This window comes from Oryctolagus cuniculus, chromosome 2, assembly GCF_964237555.1.
Source record: "Oryctolagus cuniculus chromosome 2, mOryCun1.1, whole genome shotgun sequence".
NCBI classification, from domain to species: domain Eukaryota; kingdom Metazoa; phylum Chordata; class Mammalia; order Lagomorpha; family Leporidae; genus Oryctolagus; species Oryctolagus cuniculus.
In genome coordinates this window covers 29,950,551-29,970,472 of record NC_091433.1, presented here as the reverse complement: position 1 = coordinate 29,970,472, position 19,922 = coordinate 29,950,551, and the positions used below count along the sequence as shown (strand labels likewise).

General features: G+C 37.3%; 1 pseudogene; it reads left to right on the top strand.

Annotated features, from left to right (window-relative positions):
* The window catches only part of LOC127486561 (COP9 signalosome complex subunit 7a pseudogene), a 156,381-nt pseudogene extending 136,514 nt beyond the window's left edge, over window positions 1-19,867 (top strand).
* The last annotated feature ends 55 nt before the right edge of the window (window positions 19,868-19,922 follow it).

Below are 19,922 nucleotides of genomic sequence, written 5' to 3'. Positions count from 1 at the left end.
TCACTGTTAAATATAAGAGTGGGAATAAGAGAGGGAAGAGATGTGCAATTCGGGACATGCTCAAGCTGACTTACCTCAAACGGTAGAGTTAGAAACATAGCAGGGGATTCCAATTCAATCCCATCAAGGTGGCATGTACCAATGCCATCTCACTAGTCCCAGTGATCAATTTCTGTTCACAATTGATCATAATGATAGGACTAGGAACCAAAGTGATCACATAAACAAGAATAGTGTCTGCAAATACTGGCTGATAGAATCAAAAAGGGAGAGAATAATCCAACATGGGAAGTGAGATACACAGCAGACCCATAGAATGGCAGATGTCCTAAACAGCACTCTGGCCTCAGAATCAGCCCTTAAGGCATGTGGATCCAGCTGAAAAGCCCATGAGAGTATTTCAGGCATGGAAAGCCAAGACACTCTGAAAAAAAAAAAAAAAACACAACAACACAACAACAACAACAACTAAATGAAAGATCTCCGTGAGTGAGATCCCAGTGGAAAGAACAGGTCATCAAAGAAGGAGGTACCTTTCTCTGAAGGGAGGAGAGAACTTCCACTTTGACCATGGCCTTGTCTAAATATGATCAGAGTCGGTGAACTCAGGGGGCTTCCCTAGCCTTGGCAGCTCATGGCAAGAGCCTAGGGTGATTACTGAGGCCCTAAACAAGAGTGTCAATTTGTTAAGTCAACAACAGGAGTCACTGTGAACTCACTCCTCATGTAGGATCTCTGTCTTTAGTGTGCTGTACATTGAGATTTAATGCTATAACTAGTAGTCAAACAGTATCTTTCACTTTATGTTTCTGTGTGGGAGCAAACTGTTGAAATCTTTACTTAAAGAATGTTAAACTGATCTTCTATATATAACGAGAATCGAAAATGAATCTTGATGTGAATGGAAGGGGAGAGGGAGTGGGAAAGGGGAGGGTTGCGTGTGGGAGGGACGTTATGGGGGGGAAGCTATTTTAATCCATAAGCTGTACTTTGGAAATTTATATTCATTAAATAAAAGTTAAAAAAAAAAAAAGCTGGCATGCAGACCAAAGGGACAGAAGAGAGAACCCAGAGATTCATCCTCATGTAAAGAACTGACTGATTTTCTTTTCTTTTTTTATTTTTATTTTTATTTTTGGACACGCAGAGATAGACAGTGAGAAAAAGTGACAGAGAGAAAGTTCTTGCTTTTCCATTGGTTCACCCCCCAAATTGCCGCCATGGCCTGTGCACAGTGCCGATCCAAAGCCAGGAGCCAGGTACTTCTCCTGGTCTCTCATGTGGGTGCAGGGCCCAAGCACTTGGGCCATCCTTTACTGCCCTCCTGGGCCACAGCAGAGAGCTGGACTGGAAGAGGAGCAACCGGGACAGAATCTGGTGCCCCAACTGGGACTAGAACCTGGTGTGCTGGCGCCGCAGGCAGAGGATTAGCCTAGTGAACCATGGCACCGGCCAAGAACTGACTGATTTTCAATAGATGCACAAAGAATGTACATGTGAGAAAGTATATTTGCTCCAAAAATATTGCTGCCACAACTTGGATGTACATATGCAGAAAAGTAAGACAAACTGCCTACCTTTTATTTCATACAAAAATTCCTCAAATTGAATTTGAAGATCTTAATATCAGGACTGGAGCCATGGAATTAATAAAACAAGTCATATGGTAAACATTTCCAGATGCTGGTGTAGAAGAGTCTTTCTAAAAGACTCAAAAGCAAAGGCAACCAACGTAAAAAAACACGAATAGTATTACATAAAACTAGGAAACCTTTGCACGTAAAAGGATACAGTCAACAGAATATAGAGACAAATTAAAAATGGGAAAATATCTGCAAATTATTCATCTGGCAAAGGATCAATATCCAGTTTACATAGGAAACTAAAAAAACTAGCAACAACAAAAATCTAAGCAATCTGATTAAAAATGAGAAACAATGGCAGGCATTTGCCTCAGTGGTTTAGATGCTTCTTGTAATGCCCACATCCCATTTCAGAATACATAGATCCAATTCCAGGGTCTGCCTCTGAGTCCAGCTTCCTGCTAATGCACACCCTGGGAGGCAGCAGTGATGGTCCTAATACTTGGGCCCTACCAACTATGGGGGAAACTCAGATTGAGTTCCTGGCTTTGGATTGGCCCTACACTAGCTGTTTTAGGTGTTTGAGGATTGGAACAGTGGCTGGAGGATCTCTTTCTGTATGCCTGTCTCTGTGTCTTTCTCTACTTTTCAAATAAACAAATTTTTTTTCTTAAAAATGAACAAAGAATCTGAATAGACAGTACTGAAAAAAAATACAAATAACTAACAATGCATGAAAAACACTGAATATCATTAGCTATCAGGAAAACACAATTCAAAATCAGAATACCCTAGTTAAAATGGCTATTATGAGGGGGCTGGTGCTGAGGCGCATTAGGTTAATCCTCTGCCTGTGGCGCCGACATCTCATATGGGCACCGGGTTCTGGTCGTGGTTGCTCTTCTTCCAGTCTAGCTCTCTGCTGTGGCCTGGGAAGGCAGTGGAGGATGGCCCAAGTGCTTGGGCCTTGCACCCACATGGGAGACCAGGAGGAGGCACCTGGCTCCTGGCTTCAGATAGGCGTAGCTCTGGCCGTTGCTGCCATTTGGGGAGTGAACCAGTGGAGAGGACCTTTCTGTCTCTCTCTCTCACTGTCTGTAACTCTACCTGTCAAATAAATAAATAAAAATCTTTAAAAAATGGCTATTATGAAAAATAATAAATACTGGCAAGACCATAGGGAAAGGGAAACTCCTTTGCATCATTGGTGAGAATGAAAATTAGGATTGCCTTTAAGGATAACAGTGTAGAAGTTCCTCAAAGCACTAAAGATAGAACTATCATATGTAATCCCAACAATTGATACAGAATCAAAGGAATTAAAATCACAGTATCAAAAAGATATCAGCATTCTCATATTTATTGCAATACTATTCACAGTAGCTAAGATACGGAATTAACCAGTGTATTCATCAACAAATGACTGGATACAAAAAGTGTGCTATATATATATATATATATACACATAACAAAATATTATTTAAACATACAAATAATTAAATCCTGATTTTTGTAGCAAAGTTGATGGAAATGGATGACATTATGTTCATGGAAGTGTTCCAGGCACAGAAAATCAATACTGAGTGTTATCACTCATTTGTGAAATCTAAAAGTATCTATCTCTTAGATGAAAAGTAGGAGAGTGACTACTAAATGTTAGGAATGGTGAAAAAAATGGAAATAGAAAGATGTTTGGTAATAAGTTCCAAACATAGTTATGTAGGAGGAAATTAACTTTGTGCACAATAGCACAATTGTGCAACTGTAGTCTACAATAATTTACGATATAGTTTTTAAAACTAGAAGGGTCCAAAGTTTCCCAGCACATATAAATAAACCTTTGAGACATAAATGTGAATTGCTCTGATTTGATCCTCGCACAGTATGAACATGTATCAAGTTTTTGTAATGTACCTCTATGGGTATGTGCCAATATGACATTATGTGTCTGTCATTTAAAGTCTAATTTAAGTCTAATTTAAAAAGTATATTGAGAGCAGGGAGACTTAACGGCACAAGACAGGCTTTCTTCTGGTAACTGATCCCTAAGAAGAAAAGGTTATCTGAGATAGTGCCAGTTTCTGAATGAGAAGATGTTAATTCAGTTAATTGTCCCATACAGGGAATTTAGAATAGAGTTCCATATACCTTGTAGCTTGAGCAGTATAAATGGGTACTTCAAAAAGTTTGTAGAAAAATGGAACCAAAATTAGTTTTGGATGCAAAAAAAATTTAAAAGCCATGTATAGTTTTTCAGAAATATGGAGTGCTATGAACTTTTTAAAGGACCCTTATATTTTTCATCTTCATATTTATTTATTATTTGAAAAACAGGGGAAAAGGAAGAAACAGAGAGAGATCCTCGATCTGCTGATTCACTCCCCAAGTACACATAAAAGCTGGAGCTGGGCAAGGCTGAACCCAGGAGCTAGAGACTTAATCTGGGTCTCCTGTTGGGGTAACAGGGACCCAAGTACTTGAGCCATCACCATGCTGCCCAGGGTACACATTAGCAGGAAGCTGAAATCAAAACCAGAGCTAGCACTTGAACCCAGGCTCTGTGATACAGGAAGCAGACATCCCTGGTAGATCTGCAGCACCAAACACCTGCCCTAACCATAATATTTTTGATATGTAAATTACTTAATTTGAACACACATCTAAGGGGAAATGCATGAAGATATATATTTCCTATCCCCTCTATGTGCTGCATTTCAATGAACCAGAATTAGAAAGTAGTTGAACAATCTAAGTATAGAATACTCTCATGCTTCTTAAACATTAAGAACCACTCATTTAATAGGATGCACAGGTTGCCATTCAGTTCTGTGGTCAATTGTCAGTCTGATGGATAAATCAATATATAATATTTGCTAAATTGTTCTAGAAGTTATTTAGGCTTAATTAGCACAGGTCTTGTATTCCTAGGACTGGTCAAATTTTTCTTTAATGAGAGAGGTACTGAAAAGGATTATTTATGGGCCTATATTGGCTTTGTTGAAGGGAAGGAAGGAAAGACAACAAGTGGCCTAGATATATAATGGAACTTTAGGGGAAAACAAAGGACATTAAAAAAATGAAAACCTTAACTGACATCATCTTGGAGAAAGAAGATGGGACAGAACACGCATACTGATAAAAGAGGGGCTTGGAACTATGCTACAAATAAAGGTAAAGTTAACTCAAGGACATTGGCCCTGCACGTTGCCAGCTGAAGCATGAAAAATGAACTTGTGGGGTGCTATGTCTCCCTGCCTTAGGGAGTTTATGAAGAGATCATGTGATTTGCATAGTTGCCTCCAAACTAACACATAGGTGCAGAAACAAAATGTGCTGTGTTCAGCAATGCAGTTAATCAGAGTTTAAGGCCTATTACACTTGATTAGGATTGCACAGGTGGGGAAGTTGAGTATTACATTCTTATAACATGAAAGAATACGTATGCTGTTTCCTTACAATAGACTTTGAATCCAAAGGACAACAAATATTTGTAACTGATATATCATACTATACTATTTGGAATATGGATTGAGCACACATTTTGGGGGAGGTCCAGAAAATTTGTAGTTTAAAGCATTACAGTTGTAACTAATTCATTTTAATAGAATTTATTCTGAACAATAATTCAATTACTATTTGATAAGATTCTAGTGTAATTGGAAAGGTTATTTTGATTATTTTAATATAACTCATGATAATACTTCTAAAGACCATCAAATATGTTTGAAGTTTGAGCCAACATTTCTATGGAATGAATACCAATGATCAGCTAGGGGACAAACTAGATTTGGTTAAGAGTTACTTGCTTCATTGATCCATCTATTGACGTTTATAAAAAAAATTAAGTTTTGTCAATGGCAAAATATGAAAAAAATGCCAAGCTTGGGCATTACAAGTCAAGTTCGAGTTGTTAAAATTAAATATTTCTTTAAGATAATCCTCAAAGCTCTTTGGATGTTGCCAATAATTAGCATTTTGATGTTTATCCTTTTGCTTAGTCTGTGTCTGATTTAATCAGAAACTTGGCTTGGCTACATGAAAAGACGCTTATACACACAACCCTGCTGAAAACCTTCTCTGACCTCGTTGAAACCTATACTTCTCCCACATGTCTTCCTGATTTCTCATTTGAAGATAAAGCAGATTTTGTGTGGCTGAGCAGGAACCCTAGGCAGCTGTGCCTGCGTCTTTCAGCTCTCCTGATGCGTGTGCTTTCCTTCTCCTATGCCTCCCGATCCTTTACTGTATTAAAATTTTAAATGTATATATTCTGAGTAATTTTGGGGGTTGCTTCCATATCACACTGTAGGAAGCTGATGCTTTAAAATGGTCATGAATGTTCTGCTGTGGTCTGTATCTTGATATGGGTGAAAGTGATGTGTTAAGGTTTCCATAGGTCTTTGTTCTTAAACAATTGGATTTAACCTGTAAACCTGCAGTCAGTGAGAGATGTAATGGGATGTAGCTCCAAGGCTAATCTACCTAACTTTAATTCACTTTTTAGGTTTAGTTTTTGGGTTACCCATTAGCATTGTAATGAGATGAAATATCAACTATTTTCTAGTAATAGAACAACAATAAGATAAACATTTTATTTTTTTAATTTATTTATTTATTTATTTTTTTTTTTGACAGGCAGGGTGGGCAGTGAGAGAGAGAGACAGAGAGAAAGGTCTTCCTTTTTGCCGTTGGTTCACCCTCCAGTGGTCACTGCAACCGGTGCGCTGTGGCCGGCTCACCGCGCTGATCCGAAGCCAGGAGCCAGGTGCTTATCCTGGTATCCCATGGGGTGCAGGGCCCAAGCACTTGGGCCATCCTCCACTGCACTCCCCGGGCCACAGCAGAGAGCTGGCCTGGAAGAGAGGCAACCGGGACTAGAACCCGCTGAGCCGGCGCCCCAAGGCAGAGGATTAGCCCATTGAGCCACGGCGCTGGCCTAAGATAAACATTTTAAAAATAAAATCCTAGCCACTGTGAATTTCTTGATAATTAAGTTCTATATTTAAATCCACCTATCCTTTATTAGTGTATCATTAATAAATATAACAGATAAAAATATTTTAATGTACACAGAAAAATTATTTTGTGTTTGAACATTCAGAGAAATTAAATACCTGACTACCTGTTTCTTAACCAGTTTTCTATAGGCATCGTGGAGAGGAGTACTTGACGACTGGGCACTGTTAGTTCTTTATAAATATCTTGGGTTCGTATTGTAAGAGTTAATGAGAGGGAAAATGATTTGGTTGACATTCTGCTTTCTTAATACAGAACTTGAAACACAACCTGAGAAAAAGTTAAAAGTTTGATTCTGGAAAGAAGTACAATAGCAGATATTGCCCAGAAGACAGGAAGAGGGCTTATTTTAATGAGAATATTAATGTTTTAGCTACATTTAATCAGGTAACAGGGGCCAGTGCCTAAGGCACCAATAGAACCTTATTCTTACGTTGTCAGAGGAAAAAAGAATATAACAATAGGCAAAGAATTATTTTTTTAACTTTCTTTTAAAATGTGTATTACTTTTTTATGTATTTGGGAGGCAGGGAGAGAGAAACACACACATACATATATCTGAGAGAGAGCTCAGATAAGTATTTATTAAGAAAAAATTTATCTAAAACAAGAGAAATTGAAATTATATAATTTCAAAACCATTTTATAGTCAATGACATTCAATTAGATATGTAAAATGCAAAAGAAAATGACTTTGTGCCTTCCAATTACTTAGAATTTAGTAAAGAAAACGCATGCTAGCACATATATGCACACACAAGGAAAGAATTTTAATACAAGTAAATTATATTAGGTATTCTGAGAGTCCAGAGGAAGAAAGCATAACACGGGGTAGGGAGTGATGTTGATGGCATATTAGTTTGAGATAATTTTAATGTAATGCATGGGCTTTGGCAGGTGGAGGTTTTTGATAGGAACAAAGAACAATCCTGATAATTATTGTGAGCCACAGGGGAAAAAAAGTGGCAAGAAATATGAATCATTGGCAACACAGTGGGTGGACCTTTTAGGCTAGAAAACATAGGATGTAAACCTGAAATATAATCAGTTTCTTTCAATTTTGAATGTCAATAAGAAAAATTGGCAATGATATCCCAGGCTGGATTGGATAATATTATGTATTATTTACAGATTTCACATTTTAATTCCAAAATAAATGTATTTATTTATTTAATTCATTTTAGAGGCAGAGAGAGGGAAAAAGAAAGAGAGACAGAGACAGAGAGCTTTGTAACCCACTGGTTCATGCCTTAAATGTCTCCAAAGGCTGGGACGGAGCTGAACCCAAGGCCAGGAAATGAAAACACAATCCAAATCTCCCAGTGAGAGGTAGGGACCCAATCACTGGAGTCATCACTTGCTGCCCCCCAGGGTGCACAAAAGCAGGAAACTGGAATTGGGATTGGAGTTGGGACCTGGATGCTTTAATGTGGGATGTGAGTATCTCAACTGGTGCTTAAATTGCTAGGCAGTGTCTACTCCAAATTTATCTAAGTTTTTCCATAAACTTTTTGAAGTAACCGTGTGTGTGTGTTTCAGAATCAACTTAGCAGTAACAATCTTTTTATTTTTTTAAATTGTGGATGGATTTGACAGACACTGAAAAATGTGAGTCTATCTTTCTTTTGACAAGTATAAGTCTAAAACTTTAAATATTTTAAGATTACCAAATAAATTACAAAATTGGTCACATTTTAGAACATTTTCCTTTACCTACCATAAACAAATTTCATGAAATGAAGGTACTAAATGAAAATATTTTTAAAGTTAACTAAAAGGGCTCGTGGGTAGGTAATTCTCAATAAATGTCAGTTCCACTGTTCCCCTCTCTTCCCTACTTGGCATTATTAGAGGGAAGAGATGCCAAGTTTGAAATCCTAGTTGGATTTTACTATAGAGTTTGTAGCTTCTGAAATTGTCACTGTTAATTTTTTTTCTGGGTCATTTCCAAAAATAGATTTCATAAAAGTTAGAAGAAATAGTCCTTCTGTAATTTGGGAACAGAACCTGATAATCACAGTTCTCCAGAATTTATTCATGCTTTCCAGAATTCAACATGTTAACATAGTTGTTCGTGTTTCTATCACTAGATATTCAGTTTCACTTTTCAATTTTGCAGTCATTTTGAAAGGAAGTCTGTAGTTTAAGCTTTATAAATATTTAACTGCTACTGTAAAGGGTTGAAATCTGGAGCCAGGTGAAAAGAAAGAGATGTAATGAGGGGAAAAAGACAAAACATTAGAGAAAACTCAAATAGTGCCTGGAGAACTTAATAACAAAATAAGAGGATTGACAGAATTATTTCCTTTAGGAGCTAATTCCAAAGCACTCAAAATTGAAAGAGTACAAGAAAATTCTTGTAAGATTCCACTGAAGTTATTTATTTATAAGACTGATCCCATCAATTTCCCTTTTACATGTTTGAGGTTAGCAAATAGATAGATTTAGACACCCTGTACATGTCTGTATATTATATTTATTCTAGAAATAAACTGTTCAAAAATATTTACAACTCAAGATTACATTTCTTTAGGACAAATTATTCCCATAAAGATACAAATTTGAATAAATGCAATACCAATGACAATTAGTGTATTTTGTATGATATTAAGTTGTGGATATGATATTAATGTGGCAAATACATCATCTTGAAATCTTCTCCAGAAGAGATGTATTGTTGCCTATACTTTATGAATGAGAGAACTGACATTTCAAGAAGTAAAGCAATTTATAAACTTCACCAAGTTAACAATTAACAGAGCCAAGCCTCTAACTTATGTCTGTCCTGCTTCAAACCTCATGATCTCAAACACATGCCAAAAGACAAAAAACAACAACAGTTACTATCCATGTGGTGCAATGGGCAGACATGAGTGTGGTTTCCCTGATTCCTATCCCTTGGTGTTCATATCCTGTATAGTTCTTTCAACCTTTTTTTTTTCTCTTCAGGATTTTACTTATTTATTTGAGAGGCAGAGTTACAGACAGAGAGAGGGAGAGGCAGAGAGAGGTATTCCATCTGCTGGTTCACCCCCAAAATGGCCACAATGACTGGTCCCATGTGGGTGCAGGGACCCATGCACTTGGGCCATGTTCTACTGCTTTCCCAGGGTGTAATCAGGGAGCTGGATTGGAAGAGGAGCAGCCGGGCATGAACTGGCACCCATATGGGAAGCTGGCACTGCAGGCAGAAGCTTAGCCTACTACGCCACAGCACTGGCTGCAATTCCTTCCTTCTGAATGTGGGAAGAAGCTGTGATTTGCTTTAAATAGAAGCATACAGAAGTGAAGAAGAGTTTTGGAGAGATAATTAAGATAAAAAAATCAGACTCTGTGTAAGCTTGATGAAATAAGGGCTTATATTGGGAAAGTTCACACATTAGAACTGTGGTAATTCTTAGGAAACCATAGGCAGCCTCTAGAGCCTGGTACAGCTTCCAATCAACAGCCAGCTAGAAGTCAAAATCATTAATCATGTTAGGGAGTGAATTCTGCTGACAGTTTTAATGAGTTTGGAAGAGAGTTCTTCCCCAGTCAAGCTTCCTGATGAGACTAAAGACAGTGGCCCAACTGGTGCACCACAATACCCACAATTATTTTATTATATTTTAGCTCATCTTTTTACTATATCAAATATATTTATTTAAAATTTTTAGTCCTTAATCTGGATACTGAAACATTCTTTTTCAACTAATTTGAATCGCTGCAGATGACTGAATCAAGGATAGTGCAGGTGCTTAAAACAGAAAATTTCCTATTGTTTCCTCCCATTATTTATGATACTGTTGCCATCCATTGTGACATTGTGCATTGCTTCAATTGTCCAGATGGATTCTTTTTTTTTCTTTTCAACTTTTATTTAGTAAATATAAATTTTCAAAGTACAACTTTTGAATTATAGCAGCTTTTCCCCCCATAACCTCCATCCCACCAGCAATCATCACCTCTCCCACTCCCTCTCCCATCCCATTCTTCATCACGATTCATTTTCAGTTATCTTTATAACAGAAGATCTACTTAGCATATACTAAGTAAAGATTTCAACAGATTGCACCCAATATTCAAGGCATAGAATTCTTAGATCGGAAGTAAGGAGAACCCTGTGAGGATGTGGCTAGGTTCTATCAGGTCACTTCTGCGCACAGCTGCTTATAACTACTCAAGGAAAATTAGGTATTAAGGAGATGAGACAGAATTCAAGAGGTGTTCACTGTGGCTCTGGATCCAGACTGTTAAACTGTGTTTTATTGTTTTCAGTTAGGTAGCATGAAAACATATTATTTGTAGTTTCTAAACTAAATTTCTCCACCCATAAATAGAATAGGAATAACATAACTCATGGATGTCTTATAACAGAAAATGACGAATACACACACACATTCACTCATGCACTCACACATACATTTATGTTAAATGACAAATAGTATTACTAATATTATTTGTTATAATATAATAATGAAATAGTGAGAATAACCAGAATTTAAAAAAATAAAAGCAAACAGTTCTTCGGTGAAACTTTTAAAATGAGTTTATGTAAAACACTATCAGAAATCTTCATGTTTTATGGTTTATGTTATAAACCAGAAGATTTTATGTTATTTTGTATTACTGATATAATTTCATTTCCAGAATACTTACAGTAATATAAGTATTACCTATATACTATAGTAAGTAATACTTACATTACTATAGAGAATTACTATTACTATAGAGAATCTGGGACCATTTTGATATATGAATATGTGGTTTTTATATGATAATTAAAGCTTTCCATTAGCAAGAAAAAATAAATCAACCTGTTTAGGAAAATAAGTGAAGCTGTGTTGAGGAAAAGAATCCTTGTTAAGCCCCCCATTTGATATAAGGAGTATGCAAAAAATACTGTTTCATTCCTAATACTGAAAATGCTTTAGAAATATGCAAATTAACCATTAATTGAAACGATATAAATCTTACACATTTGAAAATGCTGGAGAACATAAAAATCAAAATGTCTTAACCCAGGGAATTATTTGAAATTTTTACAAAAGGCATAATGACCAAAGTAGCATCAAATAAATCACTTTTAAAAATATAAATGTGATACAAATTACTTTTTATAGATGAACAAAATTAGCTGTAACATATTTAATACCTTCACCGATGTAATTTAATTTGTTGCCATATATCTGGTGAATGTACATGTATACTTGGAATATATTTCACAAATATATGTAGGGATGGATCACACTTTGCTCAAAGTGTCTAATGTATTTCACATGTAAAAAAATATTTAAAAATGTTTTAATATATGGAGCTGATAGTGTGGCGTAGCAGATTAAACTGCTGCCTTCAACACTGACATCCCATATGGGCACCAGCTCCCTGCTAGTGACCTGGGAAAAGTAGCAGAGGATGGTCCAAAGTGTTTGCATACCTGCCTTCCATGTGAGAGATCTGGATGAAGCTCATGGCTCCTGGTTTCAGTTTCTCTGGCATTACTGGCCATTGTAGCCATCGGAGGAGTGGACTAGTGGATGGAAGAACTCTGTCTCCTCTATCCCTGTCTCTCTATAATGCTGAATTCCAAAATAAATAAAATATCTTTAAAAAATAAAGTATTTGGCATGAAATGTTAAAGTATGAAATAGGATTTTTTACAGTTTTCAAATACTGAGAAATTTCAAAGAGAAATATGAAAATAAATATATACTCTTCATTTTATAAGTATATTTTATGTACACCAAATATCTGTTTTATGGTACTCATCTCTGGAAAACAGAAAATATGTTGTCATTGTTATTGTAGGGTTACAAGAAGTAATATTATGATACTATATGAAACTTTTATGAAAAGATTGATATCACTGATTGGATATTTATTGAAGTTGTAAAGCAGAAAGTGACTTCATAAGTTTTATCTTTTACCTTTTGGAGGTAGATACTTATTGAATTTAGGAGAAAATTACTTTATACTCATAAATTTTTGATATTCCAAATTTAAAATATTATATTGAGGATCTGTGAAAAAGTATCCAAATAACAATCAAAATTAAAAAAAAAAACATGAATGTTATGAACTGAATTGTATCACCCCAAAATTTATGTTGAAGCCTTAACATTTGATGTGACTCTATTTGAGGAACCAATTAGGGTGTATTAAATGCTGTGGGAGCACAGAGAAAAAGCAGCTATCCTCAAGTCACGAAGAAGGGCCCCAGCAGACACTAATGGATCCAGAGCCTAGGTTATGGACTTCCAGCCCCCCAAACTGGGAAAAATTAAATTTATGCTATTTGAACCACCCAGTCTGTGATATTTTAACTGGTAGTCCTAGCCTACTATTAAGAGAGAAAATGAGGCCATTCTGTGGATATATGAACAGTTGTAGAAGGTGACAATCTTTGGGAAAATCTGTAAGACTAAAATCTAAGCTTTAAGTTGACAAATTTATTTCTAAAGTGAAGAAAATGATATCAAAAAAAAGGAAAGATTAACTTGAGTTTAGGTTGAGAATTATATCAACTAAGACTTATCTCAAATCTTTAGTTCTATATTTTACATAAATATAGCCAAAGGATGTAAAAAATGTATGTATAATTGCCAGAAATGAAGACATTTAAAATGCAGTGGGTTATATTTCTGTAAAATGTGTTACATACACCCCAACTTGACAAAATCCTATGAGAACAACTCTGCTTTAAAAAAAAATGTATGTGTGAGTGTGTGTGTGTATGCTGTATACTATTACAGTCAGAATGTTTTTAAAGCTTACATTGCAAGTTTCAAAGAACATAGTAAAAGCCTTATGCTTTGTGAGACTGATGCGCTACCTACTGTGCTAACGAGGTTCCTAACCCTTATGCTTTATGTAATCAACTCTAGAAACATATCTCTGTAAAATTAGCAGATAAGAGCATTAAGATATCCCTAGATAACTGACAATCTAATCCATTTTATTTATTTATTTATGAAAGATTTATTTATCTATTTGAAATGCAGAGTTGCACAGAGGCAGAAGCGGAGAGAGAGTGAGATATCTCCCTAGATGGCTGCAACAGCCGGAGCTGCACCAATCCAGAGCCAGGAGCCTGGAGCTTCCTCCAGGTCTCCCATGTGGGTGCAGGAGCCCAAGGACTTGGGACATCTTCCACTGCTTTCCCAGGCCATAGCAGAGAACTGGATTGGAAGTGGAGCAGCCAGGACTAGAACCAGTGACCACATGGGATGCTGGCACTGCAGGTAATGGCTTTGCCTGCTGTGCCACAGTGTTGACTCCAAGCTAATCCATTTGAAATGTTACAATGGTGGTCAGAATGTGTACCAAGAGTATTTGTGAACTAATCATATCACAACCTTTATTATCAGCACACTGGAGGATTCATATGTATCAGAATGTAAATCAAGAAATTATGCAAAGTCAGTATCTCAGTGTTACATTTATAGTTAAAATACATATAATTCAACTGTGGAAATTGTTTATTTGTTCACTGGAAATGAAAAAGAGACACATGGCATTATGTCTTCATATGGTGAGTTAGAGGAGGTCTTATTAAGTGAGGTTTGAGAGCTTTGAAGGCATTCTTGAAAAGCCACACACAGTGAAGTGTATGGTGCTATCCATGTTACTGAATCACATTATTTTTCTTGGTCCTGGTGGTTGTTCCTGCTTGGAATATAGGAAACTCCTCTTTAAGTCTTCCCAAATCCTTACATTTTCTTAATTTTTTTTATACTTTATCCTCTTACATAGCTCTTTGAAACAAATAAATTGATAGAAATAAGACAGTAAATGAATAGTTATGTATTGGAAAAATATTCAGATTCTTTGATTTACTAATCTATATGAAGGAGTAAGAGGATGAAAAAAGATGAATAACTAATCATTCAGGACTAATGATACCAGAAAAAAACATCGTTAGAATTTGGGGCTGGCATTGTGACTTAGCGGGTAAAGCCACCACCTGGAAGCTCCTGGCTCCTGGATTTGGACTGATGCAGCTCCAGCCATTGTGGCCTTCTGGGGAGTGAACCAGCAGGTAGAAGACTTCTCTCTCTCTTTGCCTCTGCCTCTCTGTAACTCTGCCTTTCAAATAAATAAAATAAGTCTTTAAAAAAAAGAATTAATTCACTAGATTACAATAAGCCATTTTAACTTCTTGTATCTGCGGATTCACTCCACATATGCACACAACTGTGGAAGCTGATCTAGGCCAAATATGGGAGCCAGGAATTTCATCTGGGTTTCCCAACTTGGGTGGTAATAACACAAGTAATTTGATTGTAATATGCTGCTTTCCAAGATCATTAGCATGAAACTGGATCAGCTGTGCAGAGTAGGTAGTACTTAAACTAGGAGCTCATGTATGGGATGCGGATGTTGCAGTTTAACCCAATGTGCCACAATACATGTCCCTTGTTTAATTTTTTAAACATAATCCTGTTTATTAGATTTTTATATTTTGTTACTTCATTTTTTTCAAATTCACGTTTTTCTCTTCTAAAACAAAGACAGTCATCTAATAGTATAAACCAGGTAGCTATTGAAATTGATAATATATAGTATCTTAGAATGCCAATCCAAATTACATGCCATGCAAGTTGCAAACAAAACCAGTTTTTAATAAAATGTTTACTTATTCACTTATGTATCTGAAACACACACACACACACACACAGTATCTTCCATTTTCTGGCTTACTGCCCAAATGCCCACAACATCCTGGGTTGGTCAAGACTGAAGCCATGAGCCCAAAACTCCATCCAGGGCTTAATCAAATGTACCACAATTGCTTTCCCAGGAAAATCAGTTTACATAATGATTTATGTAATTGCAGAGTTAAGAAAGATACTAGACAGGTATGTAACACAGCTTTAAAATGTTTTACTCTGTTAAACATTCATCTAAACTTGTTCCTCATTTTAGAGTTGCAAAAAACTAAGATTAAGGAAGGTCAAAGGACTCTATGAATCATTTTGATAGTAACATTGATAGGAGTGGCACTCAACTATACCAAATCCTTAATTAAATAGCCTTTGAAATTTCATTGTGCTACAAACAAAAGAAAAAACAAATGAATCTAGGAAAAAATAAAGACAAGGATTTATAAATCTTCTCTATCACCATGGAAACCTATATTAGTCCACTCAACAGTTTTCATTTTTGTATCTCCCAGTAATTGGATTCTATGGGAAATTTAGCCTAAAATTTGGCTGTATGGTACTATAAACAAGTCCTCAGATAAACAATTATGGAATTATCTTATATTGTGACAATGTTTGATACATTTCCCTATCTTTCTAAAATTAGCATATGCTTTAGATTCAGAATGATAAGTCTGCATTTTGAACTTAATTACAACCATACCAAAGAAAGCACCTTATAAAACCATGCTAAGTCATTATAATGCCTGTTAGCTTACAACCACTGCATTTGATGGGAATGTTTGTAGCTTCCTTTCAAATTGCCATTAAATGGAAAGTATCTTGGAATTATTCCATCTCAAAGTTCATAATTAATTAAATTTATTACAAAGGTTTAACACATGTACTTCATTTGCATAGCCATCGGCTATGTTTGCACAAACACAGCACAGGATCTATAACTTACTTACTAAAAGTAATGTACAGTATCTACAAAGAGTGGCTCCTAAGGGAGCTTGCTTAGCGTTTGCATAATGCTTACATTTCAATTGTCACGTTGGTGATTTAATTCCAGTCTCTAGCCAATCTAGCAATTCAAAAATGGTAGATCCTTATTTATTTTTTCTTTATTAGCATCTATTATACCTTGATCGGAGCTTCAGTTTTCCATTGGAAATGTAGCCCATCCCCATTCTCAGTTCATGTTATCTATTGTCAAAGTGTGGGCACTTATTACTGGAAATTTAGTCTTCAGTACATTAAATCAAGGTATCTCCAAGTTATCCATGTGAAGTTGTCAAGTATGCATTTAATCATCTAAATGTGAAATTGTAGAGAAAAATACATGATGTAAATATAAATTTGGTAAATTTGGTACATGATATTTAAGACATTGGATTAGATAATCTAGAAAATATATTTAGAGAAACCAAGGACTGTGCCTATAGATGTTACTATTTAGAGACAGGAATGGAGGAGGAACTAGCAGAAGGCAATGAGAAAGTATGTTCAACATGTAAGAAGAAAATAAGGTGACTGAATTTCTGGGAGCCAAATGAAAGAGTTTAAAAAGGAATTCAGAATAACCATCCAATTGCAATGCAGCTGATAGGTCAGTTAATATGAGAACTCAAATTGATCTTTGGGTTTTGCAGCATGAGTAACATTGGTCACATTTAAAGAAATAGTTTTGTTGAAAGGATGGGGGCAGTCCTCTAGTTGAAATGGGCTAAGGAGATGATGGGAGAGGAAAATTGGACACAGTCAGCACAGAAACCTCTTTTGAGGAGTTTGCTAATTAGAAAAAAGAAACACTGAGCTGGTAGTAGAGGCTGAAGTGGAATTCAGAGATAGGGGGTCTTCAAAAAGTTCATGGGGCAGCCCCACCTGGTGTGTTGGCAGATGAAGCTTCCAGGTCGTGGCACAGCAGAGTTTGATACAGGCTCCAGACACTCAGCCTGTCCCTCAGCTCAGTACAGCCATGAGTGAGGAGGTGAGGGTGACAGGCAGAGCAGCAGAGTGTTCTTTGCCAAGTCCACTCAGAGGGCAGAACTGGCCCTATTCATCCACTAGGTATTGAGGCCTCAGGTTCCTATGTGTTTTGGGGATGTGCTGCATAGATGAATGTTAGAGAGCTTACTGAGAGTATCTTTGCTTCCACGTTCTTACTGCTCACATTATTTCCTATGAGACATATGAAGAACTACTTAGCTGAAGCCTGGAATCTTCCCCCACTCATAAATACTCAGAAGGATAAGCTTTGAGACCTATCAGTGATCACCATGGCTGTTTAAGTCAAATGCATCGCATGTGCAGTGTTGCTGGAAACCCTGGCCCAGTATAACATGTGGCAGGTGGAAGACCTTGTGATAGAGGCTGAGAATCCAATGTCCTTCATTGTTCCCTGGCCCAGTGTGATCAGTGGCTGGATGGTGACTCCAGCATCTGGAAGAACATCCCTTCATCCCATGCCAGGATCTCAGTGTCATTGCCTAATCCATTCAGGAGTGGGGTATGGGCTGTGAGGTTCTGCTGTCAGGACTTGAGGAGCAGCTGAGTTGGGTCAACTGAGTTGGGTCAACCAGGCCTGCAGCAGCTTGAGAGTAATGTGGACAAGTTAAAAAAAAAAGTCACCATGACAGTGGCAGCTTCAACTACATCTCAGGATCCTGAGTAACACCTGGCTGAACTGAGAGAACCAGTTCCAGGCACCAAACAGTAAGAGTCAATCAAAAAGGTTACAAAGGGCAAGGCGTTCAAAGACAGCATCAAGATTTAGTACAAGTCAAACTGAAGAGACTGCCATTTCTTCTCTGGGAAAGTAGGATCTCAGCTGTCTGCCTGTCCCTTATGAGTTCTCAGAAAATTTCCTGTGTCCTTAGCTGACAAAGCTTGGTTCATGAGCTTTTACCTCCCTGACCCCAAGCATAAATTCCATGTTCTCTAAGGAGGAGGGAAGTGCAGGTCATGTTTGTGTTGATACCTTGTTTGTTTGTTTGTTTGTTTGTTTTTTGACAGGCAGAGTGGACAGTGAGAGAGAGAGACAGAGAGAAAGGTCTTCCTTTGCTGTTGGTTCACCCTCCAATGGCCGCCGCGGCCGGCGCGCTGCGGCCAGCGCACCGCACTGATCCGATGGCAGGAGCCAGGAGCCAGGTGCTTTTCCTGGTCTCCCATGGGGTGCAGGGCCCAAGCGCCTGGGACATCCTCCACTGCACTCCCTGGCCACAGCAGAGAGCTGGCCTGGAAGAGGGGCAACCGGGACAGAATCCGGCGCCCTGACCGGGACTAGAACCCGGTGTGCCAGCGCCGCAAGGCGGAGGATTAGCCTAGTGAGCCGCAGCGCCGGCCCGATACCTTGTTTTAATATGACTTTCTTATGGATTGCATTGCTTCCTTAACTACTATGCTCTATATTTTTAAAAACTCAGTTCCCGACCCTGTTCATTACATCTGCCATCAAGTTGGTTACTAGCCTTTATGGGGCTTGCTTTGTCTCCAGAATAACCCACAGACGTTTCTCTCTTACTACCCTATCCCTGCCTGCATACTCCCTACTACTTACTCACTATTGGGCAGCATCTCAAGAGCTTATTACCTTCACCTGGATTCCCACCCTGAGAGTTTTGGGGCCCAGTCTGCTGTCCTGTAAGTCACTGGACACTTTCATCTTAGAATTCTGTTGCACTGCAATTGTTGCCTTTGCTCTCTTCTACCCTTAGATCCTAAGAATGCTGCTACTTCGAAGACCCCAAAGTCCAAGAAAGGTAGCTGTTTCCTAAAATATCAAGAGATGGTTCTTTGTCAGCTCTGACCATCTTGGGAAGCTTGATGGCAACCCTGGAAGTATTTATATCCAGTTTTGTGAATTTGCTGGGAAAGATAATATGTCTGTTTATAACATGACACATAAGTGTATCTACAAAACAGAAGTTCATGGAAAATGTGTATTATGAGAAAAGTATGCATAGGTTTCAAACATTTTTACACCAAAATAAACATCTTTAAATTCTATTTATACATGAACCCTATAAATTATCCTTATATATTATTGAGTTATCACATAATAAGGGGAATATTGGAGATTTACACTGGGGGAGATTTTTTGATGCAACGTTATAACTAGGCAAGAGGATAAAATTTGGTAGAAAAGCGGTGTGGTTGGGTCAGTGAGGATCATACATGGGAAATCTGTATACACAGAAGACAAACTGTAGTAAACAGTTATATATGCATGGAAGGATTGTGGGAAGTTTCAAAAATCTCCTTTGACCCAATATTTTCTTTGTAAAGTGTGAAGAAAGTTCAGAGCTGAGAATGAGAAGGAAGCAACACCGTTGGAGAAATAGAGAGGAAAAGGTGTGAACTGATTCACAAAATTCAAGAATTACATAGGAGAGTATGATTTTTTAGGAAATACTAATAGCCACTTGAGGTTATTAATAATTACGTTAGTGTGAAATAGTACTATCTTTGCAGAAACATTTTTTTCATCAGACTTATTCCGTTATAAGGGTTCTTATAATGGCTCTTATAACGGTTGGATTCAACCAGGTTTATGTTTTATTTTTTATTTATTTTTTTAACTTTTATTTAATGAATATAAATTTCCAAAGTACAGCTTATGGATTACAATGGCTTCCCCCCCATAACGTCCCTCCCACCCGCAACCCTCCGCTTTCCCACTCCCTCTCCCCTTCCATTC